Source organism: Electrophorus electricus, chromosome 24 (assembly GCF_013358815.1).
Source record: "Electrophorus electricus isolate fEleEle1 chromosome 24, fEleEle1.pri, whole genome shotgun sequence".
Lineage (NCBI taxonomy): Eukaryota > Metazoa > Chordata > Actinopteri > Gymnotiformes > Gymnotidae > Electrophorus > Electrophorus electricus.
In genome coordinates, this window is record NC_049558.1 from 7,612,759 (window position 1) to 7,629,935 (window position 17,177).

The 17,177-nt window shown below is 39.4% G+C and overlaps 1 protein-coding gene across 10 annotated transcripts in view; it reads left to right on the top strand.

Moving 5' to 3' along the window:
* Window positions 1-2,199: 2,199 nt before the first annotated feature.
* Window positions 2,200-17,177, top strand: part of si:dkey-178k16.1 (band 4.1-like protein 1) — a 40,002-nt gene continuing 25,024 nt past the window's right edge. For 8 of the 10 annotated variants that reach the window (XM_035522527.1, XM_035522534.1, XM_035522535.1 and 5 more), the window contains exon 1: window positions 2,200-2,556. The gene's annotated coding sequence lies outside the window, so the exon portion shown is untranslated. Of the gene's footprint in view, window positions 2,557-3,292; window positions 3,433-17,177 lie in introns of all 10 variants that reach the window. The other 2 variants (XM_035522528.1, XM_035522536.1) reach the window with 2 other exon arrangements.

The window sequence follows — 17,177 nt, forward strand, 5'->3', positions numbered from 1 at the left end:
AGTTATTGAAGTCTGTCCTTTGAATCATTATTGTGAACTAGTACTTCAAATCTTTAAAACACCTGATTTCACGCCTCTCTCTAAATCTGAATTCCTCTGGGTTACATTAATACAACTGGATTTGTATTTTTGATACAGAGCTGTTGTAAAGGACTCATAACAAAGGTAATTATTTGTAAGTGCATCCATTTGACAGCCTGTTCACGTGGATTACGTGTTGAATCATACAGTGGGAGTGTTGTAATGCACGCTGGGACAGGAGGCGCAAAGACTCATGACCAGTTACGTCAGATTGGACGAAATATGTGGTAAACCATCGCCACCCTGTGGACATAAACCCTAACAACATGGTATGCAGATTTTGAGATGCAACTCTTTAGCAACAGCATCGCTTGTAGTGAATACAGTGTCTAGAGCAAATAACTTGACTAACTCAACCTTTGTTGAATGTGTTTAAATTGGAAAAATGATAAAATAATCGAATCTATGCAATAACAGAATTATGCTAAATGGTACAACCTGAAGTATGTAGTATGCATGTCATAGTTAACCTTTCACCAGCCCTTTTTGTGGAGATTTACTTTACGACAGAGGTAAGACACTTGTTTAAACCTCATATTACTGTATGAAATATTACATCTTATGATACTTTTAACAGTTAACCCTTGATAGTCATTTATATGTGGCTTTTTTAAAAAATTATTAAATAAGATTGTAAAGTAATGGATTCATATTGCCTCTTTTTCACATGAATCTTTTTTTCAGCGTAGGGTACAGAATATTTTATTACTGTGGCAGAAAGCTCTGAGTTATATAGCCACGATGAAACTCAGATGGCAGAGCATCTCCAGAGACCAGTCTTCTCTCTCAATACCCTTTGCCGTAGGATATTTTTGACTCACAACGAGCTCTAAACAGGTCTAAGCAGTTCACATTTTCCTTTAATGAAGGAAAGTGGGCAATATGGGAATTTCAAGGATATGCATTTTTTTGGGGGGGGGGGGGGGGGGGCGATAAAGGGTGTGAAACAGGGTGTAAGACTAAAAAATTACCATAACCTCAGGACTTTAACATTGTTTGCTGGGCTCATTAGTAAACAGTTGATGTTCGGTGTCTGAGTTCTTGACAATATGTTCTTTGTCCATATGTGAATTTTTGAAAGGAAAAAAAATCTTGAAGCACATGTAATTTAGTTGTTAAACGTTATGGTAATTTCACAGTGGAGACCCTCAGAGCATTGTATACTGCAGGTGTGAGTAACAGGTTTCCAATAAAATTAACTCAGGATTCTTAGTACAGCCAGCTGAACTGCCCCAGGACGGGACGCAGTAAAGATTTTACTAGAAACATTGACCTATTGACTAAATACTAATGACCATTACTTACTGTTTTTCTTCTTAGTAGGCCTACATGATTAGTCAGTAGATTAAAGCAGATGGTAAGGAAATCCATGCGTTTATCCATGTATCCAATCACGCGTGATTTTCAATACCCAGACATCATCACCACATTGGTTATAACTCACAGTCTTATAATGGGTCGTCATACAAATCCACTTTCAGCAGCACCATATTTGTGTTTACATATTTTTAAATTGGCTTTCATGGTTCCATTTTTTTTTTCTATATGCAAATACAGCAACAAACATTACAATATTAGATCATTTGCATAGACAGAAATATAAAGAGGTTAAAGAAAATGAGGTATATGCACTTACACACAAACTGTCACACTTACAAGCATGCAGTAACATAATATAAAACAGTCGATTAGCCTGTTAATCACAGTCATTTTTGGGACATGACATTTTTTCAAATTCTTCCAGTTTATCCTTTAAAAAGTACTCAGTCCACTCCACATGTGATATACTGCTGCAGCCACACTTTCACCGATGGCACAAGAATTTGTCAGTTACAAAAGTTTCACATCATAAATATGGTTAAAGTATAGCACTACACAATCTTGTAAATAACTTGCAAGTATTGAATATTGGTTGTGTTGACTAGGTCATGATGTTTCTTGTCTGACACAATCAAATGTTGCAAACCTTTTTGAGCAACTTGCGACTCTCCTAAAAAAAAAAAAGAAAAAAAAAAAGCGAGAATTACGTTACTACTGTAGGCATCCGTATACTGTATTTGTGTGGTACGCGACTGCACACACTATTCTGCAGTTGCTTTCTTTCCCCAGACCTGCTTAAGCAAGCAAATTTGATTTAGGATCAAATTTGATTTAGGATCTAAAATATTAAATATCCAGCATACTGAGCGTTTTACAAACGTGTCTTGTTTCGGGTTTAACTGCAGCTGGAGCCTAGCAGAGCTCTCCTTCTGTGCTAGGAGTTCCCTCTGCTCGCTTTCGCGTCCGCCCCTCCAGCGCCTCAACCGTTTCGCCCGCTATTCTCCCCATTTCGCTCGCTCTGCTCATCTTTTTTCGCTCTCTCTCGGACAATTTGTCTTGACGGCGGGGTGGTGTCTGCTTTAAGCACACTGTTGGCCAAAGACCTAAATGGTCGACATTTGGACGGGAATCCGACTGTCAGAGCTGGAAAGATAGGTAGGCTGGTGTTCCATTGTGTATATTGCGCTGCCGTGACATCCCGTCTGTGTGATCACAGTTCAGCGTTGGTTTGTACAGTATAGCCAGCACGGGTGGCCCAATGTCAGGTCACAAACCCGCATTTACTTTATGTCCTTGAATTGAAAATTTTCTATCCAGTGTATGTTAACATTTATACGCTATTGCCTTTTTGACATTTTGTGCACAAGGCCGGTGTGCAAATCAGAGATATATTGTTATGGTTAGCGATTGGTGATCTCTCTGTTTGGATGAATAGTCTTGGAATACTATATTTTAACGTTAAAAAAAAACAAAACACGTGTACGGGTGTTTGGGATTTCATATGTCGGACAATACTAAATGAGCGGTACTCCATGGAGGTAGAACTAACCTATTTCTTGAAGCGCCTCACGATACAATAGTAGAACGCCAATTAGGACAGCGGTACGCATGTTTAACCAACTGGTAATGTTTAGTGAGTAAACAAGGCTACAAAAGCAAGATGGTACACTAATTTGTTTCTAACACAACACGGCGCGTTGTCTTTTGCTTACATATTACCGTAGCTTCCATTTATGTGGGCTTCGAAAGCTTGAATGTCACAGCGATCGCTCACTTACTTTAAAATACGTTCAAAAGTGAGTTCCAGGTTTATGGACAGATCAAGGGTAGATTAGAGAAATAATAGCCTACATGGAGATGCCTTATTGTTGTATATTTTCGATGGTTTTAGCCAGGAAGCGTTGTTTGTCGGCTTGGTATTTAATGAAAGAGAGGGTGTGGCACTGAGGGCAGTCGTGCAAACGCCGAGCTCAGAGAGAAGCCCATTAGTGATGAGATGTGGAGACTTGGAGGAAGAAGAGGAGTACGAAGGTGAGAGCCAGTAGGAGCGTTGGAGCATGATCAAGTAATGCAGAGCGATTCTACCAGCTCAAAGCACAATTTCCAATGTGTTACTAGATATCATGGGAGGTGTAGACGAGAAGCAGGAAACCAATATCATAAAAAAAAATTGACCTACAGAAGATTAATCAAAAGACAATAGCAGTGGTCTCTAGATGTGCCAGTATTTAGTCTTCTGCAGCTGCTCTGTTTAAATGTACAAATTTAATTCTGCTATATCTCGTGTATATTTGTTTCTTTCGTTCTGAAAGCTTATTTTGTGAATAATTCATGAGCGCGCCAACTCAATCACAAGCACACGTTTTTATTTTATTTTTTTATTTTGATGAATCTTCTGTCGGTTTTCACAATAAAGGCTGGCTCATTTACTCTGTAAGAACACTCGTCACATAAGAAGCTGATTTCCTCTCAAATGCTTAAGCTCTAATAATAAATTTGTTTGTCCACATAATTTATGGTGATGGAACCTAACTGTGGCACAAATCAATAGTTTACCCTAGGAGTTTTTTTTTTTCCATTCTTGTATTTTTCCGTTCTTGATTAAGTAGAGAAAGCAGCTACATTTAATGCTATTACATGATGGAGGAGAAATGATGCTCACTTAGGCCTATAGTGTTCACCCACAAAAAAAAAAAAAAAAAGAATATGTTCTATATCTTGGCAAGCACACAAGCATACAAAATGAAGAATTATTGAAGTTCTTCCCACTCACGTTTCCAGTACTCTCACTACGAGGCCGATATTTCCCAGCATATGTCATTTATGTATCATGTGCAGTCTGGAGTTCTACAGCATTTACATCTCCCATGTCTATGCATCTTGGTCTGCATCACGTTTTCTCCCCAGTGTGAGCACTTATCCATATCAAGCTCATCTGCCCAGGAAGCACCACAATTGAGGTCGAGAGCATTTGAGGATTCTCAGAGAACTCTCATATACACTGTGCATTGACTTGTTAAACAGCAAGTGCAATTGCAGGAAAGTCTATGAATGACCTACATTTGTGCATGAATAGCCTCTTTTCTACTGTAGGACCAAACATTTATTAAGGCTCTTGTCAGGTTGTCTGTGCCCTTCCAGATTCCTAAGGTTGGTTATGTTTTCTTTCTCTACAAGCATTGTGCGGGAAATCAGAACCAGGGTGAATTTGTGGTGGCAAAGGGTTATAATCATAATTATCACTATAAACAACTCTGGTCGCTGTGTGTGGCTGATGCAATGGATAATTTGGAGTTGTCTGGACTTTTTTCGTGTTTCTTTTTATGTGTGCAAAAAACAGCACAGGACATATTCAAATGCCGAATGCTGGTGACAAGAGAGAATATATGAATGCTGTTTGGTTCATAAGACGGCAACAAGAAGAGGCTTACTTCCAGATTATGTAGAACCAACCAGTGAATCCCTGCATCATTAAGCCATCACAGCCAAATGATTATGTAGGTTTGAACCTGGTTAGCTAACACACTGAGCATGGTGTGTATGCGTTCCATGCTGAACTGTGTCAAGTGGAAATGAGATTGGAATGGTTACTGTCCATATTCAGAACCATTCGGCCCTGCAGTGGAAAAGATGCTAAGACTCCTAAGATCTTCTGTGCGTGATCTTCTTCCAATGAGGTCATTTTCTCAAAGTTCACTTCTTTTTTTTTTTTCCATCAGTGACCTTGACTTTAAACTATATCCTCTCTAAAAGTTGTGGCACAGTAAAATATCTTGTGGTTTTTTGCTAAACATGTCTTTTTACGTCATTTTTACTTGTTTTAGTATCTTTTTTTTTTTTTTTTTTTTGGAGCAATCAGGATATTTCCAAAGGGGTTCGTAAAGTTTTTGCAGCTATATCAGCCTGAACATTCATTTGTTTTTAAATGCTTTTTCCTCCTTTCCTTTCCCTTCCATTCATTGCCTTCCTTTTCCCTTGTTGTCTCACTTACTTTTCTTTAATTTGCTTTTCTTTAATTTCCCACTCATTGGTACGTTCCTTTCTGCAGAGTATAATAAGGGGCTCTGCTTTGCTGGCTTGCATCTATGCCTCGAAGCCTCCAAACCACCTGACAGAGACTGAAAAACACTCCACCCCTTCTCTAGGTGACTGAACATCACTCTTCATCGATGTTTTACAGTGTCCAGGGTGCTGCGTGCGGAAACCCAAGGGAGAATGACTTAGATGGGCGAATTACATATGGGTCAGACCTGGATAGGTGTTTGATGTGCGCTCTGCCTTACAGACAGAGAAGGAATCTCCTGCGAGTGCTTTGACAGCGTCCGCTGACAGATCCCTTCCGCCTTGATTTCCCTTGGCCTCGCTTTTTATTTGCTCAGGGATGCTGCAGGGTGAGCAGGGAGAGCCAAAATATGAGTTTGTGCCATGACAAAAGCCAAGCCTTTGCATTATTCAAGTGGCCATCCGGTTCCGTGTGCTTCGGGATGAAGGCACGACTTGGCTTGATTGCAGTGAGTCAGTGTAATTTTCTCTCGCAGAAACCATCAGTCTGCTTCTCATGGTCAGAGGCTTTGTGGGCATCTTTTCATGGAAAGCTAAGGGAGATATGGTTGAGGAGGAAGAACTGAGAATCTGGAGCAGAGGCTGGTTTATTTCCTTCTTACAAAATAAGATCTGTTCTTATGCCCCCCTGGCAAAATTGCTCTGAGTGGCCCCATGGTTCCTGTGCTTTTTATGTGAGAGGCCTTTCACCTTGAAGTGGAGGTGAAGACTGTTCTGAGTATTGATGTGCTGTATGTCTGGGATCTTCTTTCTCTTAACCAAGTGGCCACATAGCTCTGAACTGCAGCAGTAATGCCTCCATTATTGTGTGGTTCAGCAAGTTAGAGAAACCAGTGATAATGGGCTAGTTGTGCCAAGCTCTGCTGTAATAGACACTTAACTGAGTAATTGGTGGCTTTCAATTTTATAATAACACAAATAACTGGAAAATAACCATTAAGTATTTATATTTAGACAGCAATTGCTTTACATTACTAACCTTGACCTCCAAAAAATCAATTAAAGCTGCGATTTTTAGATGCAATCATTTAGATACTGAAAGATATGATGAGCTTCCACGGAATATACTAAACCAGATTACGTGGATTCAGTTTAATACCTGTTCAGTTAATTAGTTTAATTCAACTTTAGTTAAGGACAGTGGTTCTTTGTTTCAGTGTAAAGCATAACTGCTAACCCATTGCAGAATCTAAGCAATCTCAGTGTCCTGCTGTATAGATTTGCAATATCTTAGATACATGGAATGCTATGATTATCATTTCTGAGACTCTAGGGGGATAGAAGTTTTGACGTTAGTACATTTGCTGGCTCCTACAAATAATGTTTCAAGAAACAGACTCAATCACTGTGTTCGTTTGTCTTATCTGTCTGTTCTTGTTCTGTGCAGAAGATGACAAGGGGTAATCTATGTGCTTCTGTTTGTGCGAAAGATCCACTTTCAATTTCCAACAATTTAGCTTTCACTTTCAAGTGCTATATTAGCTTTCTGCTACATCTCTTTCTCCTATAGCAGCAAATTCTGTTGTTATTTAAATTCATTCCCTTTTGATGACACGGTCCTAATATGCTATTTTATGCTAGAATGAGTTCCTCTTAGAAAAAAAGCTTACACCAAGTTTGTTCAATTTCTTTGTGTTTGGCAAGTAATTGAGTTGCTCTTAAGGGATAGTTCCTCATTTTGTCTATAAAAGCATTTTTCCCCTCCTTTACAAACCCCATAACAATCCAGCAGTGTCACGTTCCTATTTTCTTGGAGTTGGAAAGGAATATATTTTATTCCAGTGGTTCTTGACCTGAATGCTGGAGTCCCACACACACACAGCACTGTTTTGCATTTTTCCTGCTGTAACAACCATATCTTAAACCAGCAGGCAATTAACAATCCCGGCACGAGCCGAGACTAGTGTTTTAGAGTGGCAGAAACACAAAGATGGGTAGTACATATTCTCCAGGACATGGTCTATTTCAGGCAACCAAGGATTGTGTACCTTAGGCTATTTAAAGCCTGGTTGAACGGCCTCAGGTGAGATGAATCTAATATGCCTAACTCAGTGAGCCTATCATAAGGTCTCCTGCATTCCCTCCTGCCTGAGAATGTATTTTGTACAGGTTTATTATCATTTTAGAGGCCTTTCGTTATTGCCAGAGCAATAACAAGACAAGACTCCAATTAAGCAAGAAATATTTATTTAGTATTTTGCAAATTGCATTTAGTATTTTGCACATTGCGTTTGCAATTGAAAAACAATATACAGGTTATAGATATAGGTTAAAATATTACTCGGCAGTCTGCTGAGCAGAGAAAACCTTAGCAGTTGTGTGCATATATCTGTTTGCTAGGACTCTTATGTAATCAGCTGAGAAAATGAGAAAGGTAGATTTGAATGAATATTCTGGGAATATTTGCACCACTGTGGCTAGAATGTATAAAGGCAGGTCCTGATAAGTAAAAATAAGACTGTGATTCTCACACTAATTTAAGACTATACACAACAGTGAAAGCAGTATTGTATTCATCTGAGAATTGTAGTAAAAAAAAGGATTGATTGCCAAAATACAGTTTTTACAGTTGCCAAAAAAAGTTTAGGATTGATTTGGAGTGACATGATTTCAGCATGAAAAGTACCTGATAATAATTTAGAATAATAAAGAGAATCTTTTTAAACAACATAATATTTTGCATTATCATATCTTGAATGAAGATGAATGATTTTGCATTATCGTATCTTGAATGAAGGTACAGTACTGTTGTCTTATTAGCAGTGAAACGGTCCTCTGACTGAAATTTTTTTTTGAAGTTAGATTGACAGTTCATGTTTGTGTCACTATGGTAACTGTGTTTTACAAAAAGCATCCCACTTTGTTTAACATTATTCCGTCAACTCATAGACTGTGTGAATTTTAGCTGTCATTTCTCTCTTTAGATGTGTCATACTGAAACCTGTCATGGTGTGATGCCTGAAGTTTCAAGATGGCTTTTTGACCGTGACATCTGTGAAAACAACAGAGGATGTAAACACATTTATTTTAAGATCTAAATAATTTGATGCCATCAGCATAAGTATTCTATACAGTAGAGTGAATCGGCCTGGTTTGCCCAAGGAAATATTGCTAACTAGTAGCAGAATCGGTTAATTATCAAAAACTCTCATGGGCTAATTATTTGTGTTTGTATGTCTGTGAATGCTTGTAGGGCAAATCCTGGCATTAGAGATTAATCTTTGCAATTGGAGTTAAGACGTCCTTATTTTACATTCAAGGACTATTTTCAAGGAGTATTTTGTACAGTTATCTGAGTGTCCTTGAAGTGCTCATGGTCAGGCATACTTGATAGCGTGGTCTTAAAGTGTGATGCCCATATTCCTGGATCTTGACTTCAGCACTAAGACTATGTTTAGACAAATTGTATTTGCTGCTTTCTTTCTTTGTTTTGTGTCTCTAGTTTACCTATGTGCAGTTGATTGCTGAAACATGGAGGTCTACATATGTCTAAGTCAGAAATAATAATAAAAAAGATCAGATTTGTGTCTGGAAATAAGTGAAATTGAAAATAAAAGATGTTTTCACCTGCTACAATATTTCATTTGATTTTCCAGGATGAATAAATGATGATTTTGTAAATTGGACCACTGAAATAGCAATACAGAGGTGTGCCGTCATGGTGGGATTTGAACTCAGGCCTTTACCTTGGCTATGGCTAAGAGAACAATTGGCTGGTCACTAAACAGTGTTCCAGATAGTTGTCAGCAGATCGTATAGCTGATTCAGGCAGCTGGAGTCCTTCACACCATGGGGCACTCAACATTAGTGTATGGGATACAGTTCAAAAAAGACTGCAGTAGACTGCGTATGCAGTACGTCAGGGGAGGTAAGTAATATTACAAGGCAGGAGCGAGACTGAGTTTGGAATAAACTACTGTTTAACCTGGAGGGAGAGACAAAATACATAAGAATTGTTTAAGAAATGGTAATCTCGCAGACCGTACTGATGTACTGTGCATAATCGCGTTTTCCAGTTAACCGAGATATCTTTATGAAACAGAGTGTGGCCTGTTCCCATTCTGGTTTGATCCATCTCGGATTAGCATGACAGAGGCCTCGCAGTACCCTGCCTCCGCTGCATCCATGCCCTAGGACTACATTTGCATCCTGCCGAACCACGCAGTGTAAGAAAAGAGCCTGAGCCATCTGAGGCCACAGTTGCTCGCTGGGAACCTCGCACAGTTTGGCAGCCCTTTGATTTTTGCTTTCTTGCGCAATATTTTGCAGAAGCTTGGGCGGCATCGCTGGAATTGATTACAGTACAGTCCGCAGCCATCAGTGGGAAAGTTGCTGTCTCGACGCAAGGACGTTTCCATACATGACTCCACCCATAACTCTTTCGCAGCAGCCAAACTCCAGTCAAGGGAGTTTGATGGATTTGATGTAAACAGCGTTAATATAAACACTCCAATTAGCTTGAGGGAGCAGGCACATGGATGTGCATATTAAATAGCTAGGGAAGTATATGCCTGGCCCAGGAGAAACCTCCATCTTCTTCCGAACCTCTAGTCTTAAGGGCTGATTATATGGAGTGAGGTGACATCATCGCCTCCTTCTATTCAACAAGGGTTCGAAGATTAATGTGCCAAGGCCTGCAAATGAAAACGGGTTGATCCATTATTGTGCACTACGTCAACTACAGCACTTTTGGAGGTCTGGGCAAAATGTTTTATTTTTTGGCTGAGTGACTGTATTTGAGCCAAAAAAAGTCATTTATGCTAGGCTGGCAAAAATGACCAAAGGAACACAAATCCTCTTTCTAAGTAAGAAAGGGAATTAGCAAAGATGGGGCAGACGGCCTCGATGCGATCCGGTCCTCCTTTTCTAGCAAACTTGGGAAAGAACAGTGATGTTTTCGTGCTTCATGAGAGGCCTCCACAGTGGCTTTCACGCACGTCTTGCGCCTCGCCAGAACGGCACCGCCTCTCACGCTCTGCTTCCCCTTTCCTGTCTACACGGTCATTTTTATTCCCTGAAAGCTTTTCTCGTGAACTGCTGAAATGTTGGGAGTCGAGTCATTACAGGTGCTGTCCTATGGCTTCCCCTCTCTGCTGTTGTGGCATCACCCCATGAATGATGGATACCTTTAACAGACTGCAACACAGATGAACGATTGTGCCCGGAGCCGCACAAAGAGCCGGTTGCGAGTCCCTCCCCCGCCTTCCTCCCACAGCGGCGCTGCGGAGAGAGAGAGAGAGCACGAAGGTAGCCGATGACAAATGGCATTGTGGGGCCGTCATTTTATAGGAAATTATTCCCCATCATTTTGCTGGCTTTTGGGGCATTTATCTAAACAGGCCGCGTCCCCGTCTGCATTGTTCACGTGCTGGGACAAAGGGGACCCTGATAAGCCGTATGTGGAAGTTTTGTCCCTGCATATTTTTAGATATAGTAATGAAATGATTTTGGAAGTAGCATTTACATGATACTAAATGGTAAAAAAAAAAAGAAAAGTGAAATATATGACAAGGTGACAAGGCAGCAAGACACATCTTGAAAGCTAAATTTAGTGAATATCACTAGCGTAGACAGAAAACATCGCTGTTCGACAAGAATGTGATGTACTTGATGCACACAGCGGTGTCTTTGAAGTAGACTTGCTCAACTCATACGCTCCTGAAGTGCTCTGAAAAGAAAGCTGTTCCCAACAGTGTACGTACAATGTTGTATTCATGAATGTGCTTTTCTTTACTGAATGGTCTAGCAGCCTGTCACTCCAACACCTGAACCAATAACACCAGAATTGTCTCATTAACCACTGGCTCATGTGTCCATCCTTCAGCAGCTACTATCATTTCCTTATAGTCCATTGCTAATTTGGTGGTGAATAAATCCATAAGAGTACTACCGTTACCTTTTATTGCTTTTATCATGCTGTCCATCTTGCTTTCACCATCCAACTTGGATATAACACCATGCGCCATCACCTTACCTTTTCCCAGTGAGCTATCTGTTTTGGCCACTAAAGGTTACCATTCCTCTGGCTGAAGAGTCACATGGGGGAACATGCTGCTCCCTTTTAACTGTCACTGGTTACATGAAGTCCTTCGAAATATGTCCATATGGGCTGGACTAATGCCAGGAGCTGACTGTGCCCTCAGTGCTTAGTGCAAAGCTAGAAGGTTTGTCACAGGACAATCCGATGTCTGTCCTATAATGCCTGTGTTAGATCATTCCTTGTCCAACAGAGACCATAAAGGTTACGTTTTGTGTGTACAATTGATGGCAATCAAAAGTAGAATATATAATCCCTGCCAAGGCACATACACACTTGGATGGCTTCTTAGTCATCTTGTTCATCATCAGCATTCAGACCCAGTTGCCTCTTTGCAAGATTATCCGTGATCAAGCCAACTTCTGACGAGAAGAGAATAGACAAAGGCACGATGGCGTGTGCAGTGCCGCCAGGGGCGATCTGATCCGAGATCAGCCATCCTATCTCTCGGCGTGGCTATTCCATCCCATAAAAGCGACTTCATCTTTTTATTGACATTTTAATGACCTGCTGTCTCATATGTCAAACCCAATTTTGATCACGATGAGACCTTGGGCTCGAGTGGACCATCAGCTTGAATGCAGATGTGTTAACATGTAGCCTCATGTGCTAATAAATATTCCTCAGACCACCCAAAGTGCAATGGGGCCATGCGACCACAGTTTTAGTTGCTGAGCTCATTCCATCTACCATTAGGCCTTAGTATTTAGAATTAGCTCTGGTTTCTAAAATCCAGTATTTGTACTAGATATTATCAATAGGTTCTCTTATTGATAGTGCATATTGAAGTAATACATTTATGGCATTTACATTTACGGAATTATCAGACGCTCTTATCCAGAGCGACTTACAAAAGTGCTTTGTCATTTACTCAAAGAATATATCCTAGTACAGTGCAGTAGGTTAGACTCCCACGTACCAATGAACTAGAATACTGTAGAATACAGGGATCAATGCTGATACCTAGAAGTACAAAATACATACGGCCTATCTTAATAAAGGTAATAATTAATATTGACAATGTACACAGATTGATTTTGTGATGTTACACGAAATTCATGATTAATTGGCTCCATAGGTTGCTGTTAACAACAGCCTTCATGATTCCATATCAGAAGCCTATTGTATGTGTGCTTCATAAACCTAGGATCTCCACATGCAAAATCTTTCATAAGGGAATAAAAGTCTTATTTACTCACTGTCCGGCATACGAAACACTTGGTATTAAATGGCCTTTTAAACTATTGTTATTGGCCCGAGCAACTTTAGTCATAAAAAGAAGAATTCATAAGACCTTCCAAGCAAAAAAGAAAATACAGCATATTTAATTACATTTTCAGTATAGCAACCCTATGAAAAGCCTTTGATGGAAGTAAAAGAGAAGCATCTAGGGCAAGAGTAATAAGAGTAGGCCCTGTATCTGATTGCTTATTATTTCCCACACATGGACCAGAACACTTATTCAGCACCAGTGATTGAGTAGCGATACAGATAACATTAGAGAACTAATATCAGTTTTGATATTACTAAGCAGTTTAGCATGATGTTCAGCACTTAAAATGCGCCACTAGTTACACAGCACATTTTAATAATGTTTCTATTCATGTTTTCCAAATAAGTTCAGTAATTGAAGTAATAGATGGTCAATCTCGGAATTATAATGATGATGATGATGATGATGATGATCATGATGATGATTATTATTACTATTATTGAATTTTTATGACAGTTTTCTCCTCTGGCAATTATTGGAGAGTAAATCACTTTGTCCTCTTTGGGGACAAAAATATAGAATAATTTAAATAATATGACATTTTCATCGCTAAAGACAGACTATTAACACTGGGGAAGTGGTCTGCAGTACATGTGCCCATTCACACTACTGATGAAGCCAAAAATAATACCCAAATAATACATATGCCAATTACCATATTCCGGTTTGAAGTACTAAAAGATTTACATGCAGTGCCCCCATGTTGTGTCGATTGTTCAGACATTTGCAAGTGGGCCCTTTTAAAGCAAACCCATTACAGACACACTGCTTTGGCTTTTGTAGGAGCCTGAAGTGCTTGAAATGGAGGGGATGAGTGGTGGGACCAAGGGTGGGTTGCCCACATGCACTGCAGCTCTTTTTTGAACTCCCGCAGGACGCCGCATTGTCCGTAATTCTTCCGCCGGTTCCGGCTGAGAACGGGGTGCTTTAAAATCATGTATCCAAGCCCTGCCGTCATCTCAAGTGCTTGGGTATGGCCTTTTTAATCTCCCTGATTTATGCAGAGTTATGTTTCTTGTTGTCCCAATGCCATATGCATGGGGCATGGAGCTTTTGGCGTTTTACGCCCGAGACACGCGGCAGGTTGTCAAATGTTAATCGAAGATTTCTGACTCTGTGGTTCATACTACCTCATTATGCATCATCCGTTTACAAGAGAGAGTGCTGTTCAATGGAATTAAAATCCCATTTTATTCTGAGCTAATGAATGTTTCTGAAATTGTTATTTTCATTGGCTGGCGAACACGTTCACCTGATGCTTTTCTTTCAGCCACTTTTTCTTTTCTCTTTCCAGAGGTGTTTTGATTGGATACAGACAGCCAATCTTTCTTTAAGGAACGTATCATATAGCTGGCATACCTTTTCAGCTGTGGCTCAATTTGGAAATGCTCTACAGATTCAAGAAGTTGTTTGGCAGAGTTGAGACACCTCTGGCGTCTTGATGTCAAAATCCATTATATGGTTCTCTGTTCTATACAAAGTACACAGAACCTAAACATTAAAAATATGGACATAGTAGTCTATATTATTACTGATTACTGGCAGTGGTAAAATATCTTTTTTTTTTTTCTGAACAGAACTATTTGCAGACACTGGGGAAACATTGTTGCAGGGCTGAAATCATGTCAGGTGGTTGAGTGTTTACTTTGAGCATGATGACTGCAAACTGTAATCTGCGCAACACAGATTTCCTGGAAAGGTATCATTTCAGAACATGATGATAGCATCAAAGTATATAAATCAGCACATGATATGGGAGAATATTGTTAACACAATATACGGTATCAAAAATAATATTTGCATACTGCTGCCAGTTTGAAATGGTCATGTTTAATATAGCATACAACATTATCCTCAGAAAGGCCTTATCACATATTAATTATTGCATATTTATATATGTGTCATCAGTTTTATACTCACTTGTACATATACATGTACTTGTGACAGGTGTGTATAGGCTGTGGAACCGGGTTGTTTGTCTTTGATATTTTTTATGTGCTTGTCTACAGATCAAACAAAAGCCTAATTCAACAAAGTTTTTTAAATTTTTTAGAAATGAGACGAAGAATGAGAAGAAGCTGCATTCAGATGCTTTAGATGCGCTACATTGTTTCTCGACGCCGTGGCTGGTGTACTCAGGGCCAGTGAGGAAGCAAGCAAGCCACTCAGCTTGTCATGTCACGATCACAAATGGACAGGATGTTTTTCAGCTCAGTAGTGCTGTGTGGTACGTTTATGGCACATCAGACCTGGTGTGGAATGTAGCCTGCATTTCTATGGACCTCTGAGACTGTAAAATCACATAGTTGTGTTTTTTTTTTGTTGTCATTTTCATAGAAAAAAAAAGGATTCCCTGTCTCCATTGTAGAGTTCCCAATCCAGTCCTCATGTGAAAAGGAACGAGTCAGCAACTAGAGTTAATCAGTATAGATCGGTGGCAAATGTAATGAAGTGCAGGAGGCATTTGTCTCCTACCTGACATGTGGGTTAGCTTATGGTCAGTAGATACCGAATGCAAAGCGGTGAGATTTAACATGAGTAAGTTTATTTGTTTGGACTGCACTGTTTACAGTTATTTATATTAGATCTCCTTCTTCCTGGGGTTTGTGGTTGTGTCCACTCCACATGACGCCAGTAAATGGTATGGAGATGAAAATGATTAGCATATACAGAATGGTGTGAAACTGTGACTGCAATTCCAGTGAACACAAACTAATTTCAGACTAAAAATCTCTGGTATGTTTGATGGGTACAAAGGCAGACATGGTCTAACTTGTAGGAGAACTAAGCAAGGAAAAGCTTGCAAAGTCTGGTGTACTCATTCAGCCAAATATGTGTATGTCAGATTAGTAGTAATGAAATGAATTTTGTAATTTCAAAAATGGATGTACTTTATAAATTAGTAAATTATAAATTGTCAGGGAACATTTGCATTTAATATTCAAGACCATATGTTGGTGAAAAGATCATATGACTGATGACAATCGTGCTGAATATTATCCCATTGATATTATCCCAATAAATGAGAATTTATTTAATTCCTGGGTCTGTAAAACTTCTTGTAGTCTACTATGTAAACTGCACAAAAAGACAATAAAGTCTCAAAATCTTTTTGACATAATTTCTTATGAAAACAGTACTATCAAGCCCATGTCTCCTGTTAAGCCTCTACTTTGATAGTCGTGAAAGCAGTGGTCTTGCACTCTCACTGATGCAGGCATCTGCCATAGCAGAGGGCTTTGAGCTAATGTAATGTAGTATACTTCCAATAGCATTACTGGAAGACAAACAGAGAGAGTGAGAGAGAGAGAGAGAAATAATTTACTTCACTGCATTACCACTGTCATAGCTTTCAGTGAAGTGCTCTGTGTCCACAGCATGCTACTGCACCATTTGCTCTTGGTGACTACACTCGTTAAATAAAGCATCAAGTGCATTTGTTTGAACATAAATGCATTAGTGGTTGACTTTGAAGTGAAGCTAAGTTTTAATCTGTGGAATGTGGTAAATGTTAGGAGAGAGCCAAAGGTTTTGGGTGCCATGAGGAATTAACTGGGAGAGAGGTCTGAGGTAGAAGCAATGTGTGGGTGCAGAAATATATCAAAACATTGGATTAATCCTGGGGCAACAAATGCACTTCCAAATTAGAATGTGGGAGTGGCTGGGTGAAGTAATTGAAGTGTTAATTGGGCATGAGGCTCTCATATTCTCACTTCAAAAAACAAGGAAAAACATCCAAATATCTAAAATATCCACTCCCTCTTCTAAATACTATTAAGAGGCTTTTGTTATGCAGGCTGGTGCATCATTGTGAAATTTAAATCCAGTAGGCACTGAGGCATTACAGCTGGTAGGCTTTTCTCTAGATGAGCTATATGAGTTACAAAGCCCTAGACAGAACAGGTAAATCTCACCTACGTTTTTATCACCTGGCCCAAGGAAATGTCACAAATATGAAAAAAAGGTTACGCCAAATATTAGGCTATATTTGTAGCATGTGAGGTGGATCTTTCTGTTATTAAAAAAGGACAATATCCTTGTTAAGTCCCTGAGACTGATGGGGTTCAAGTGTTCAAAGCCACAAGGATTTTTAATTTATTTTTAAAAAAGATTATTTTATTATTATACAAGAGAGCATTTCAGAGGGTCTTCTTTTACCTAAACTTCCATCAGTTACACTATAGGAGATTCTGGATGTCTGTGTTGGGGATGTACATAAGGCATTGCCATCACATAGTTCTAATTTCCAGTTCTAATAGCATTATACATTATTCTGTCTTTCAGTCTAACAACATCTACAAGGCCACTAAGTTTGTAAACTACAAAAGCAGTGCTACAGTTGCCAAATAAATTGATTATACATTGAATATTTTATTGGCAATCCAAAAAAAAACCATCTTCTCC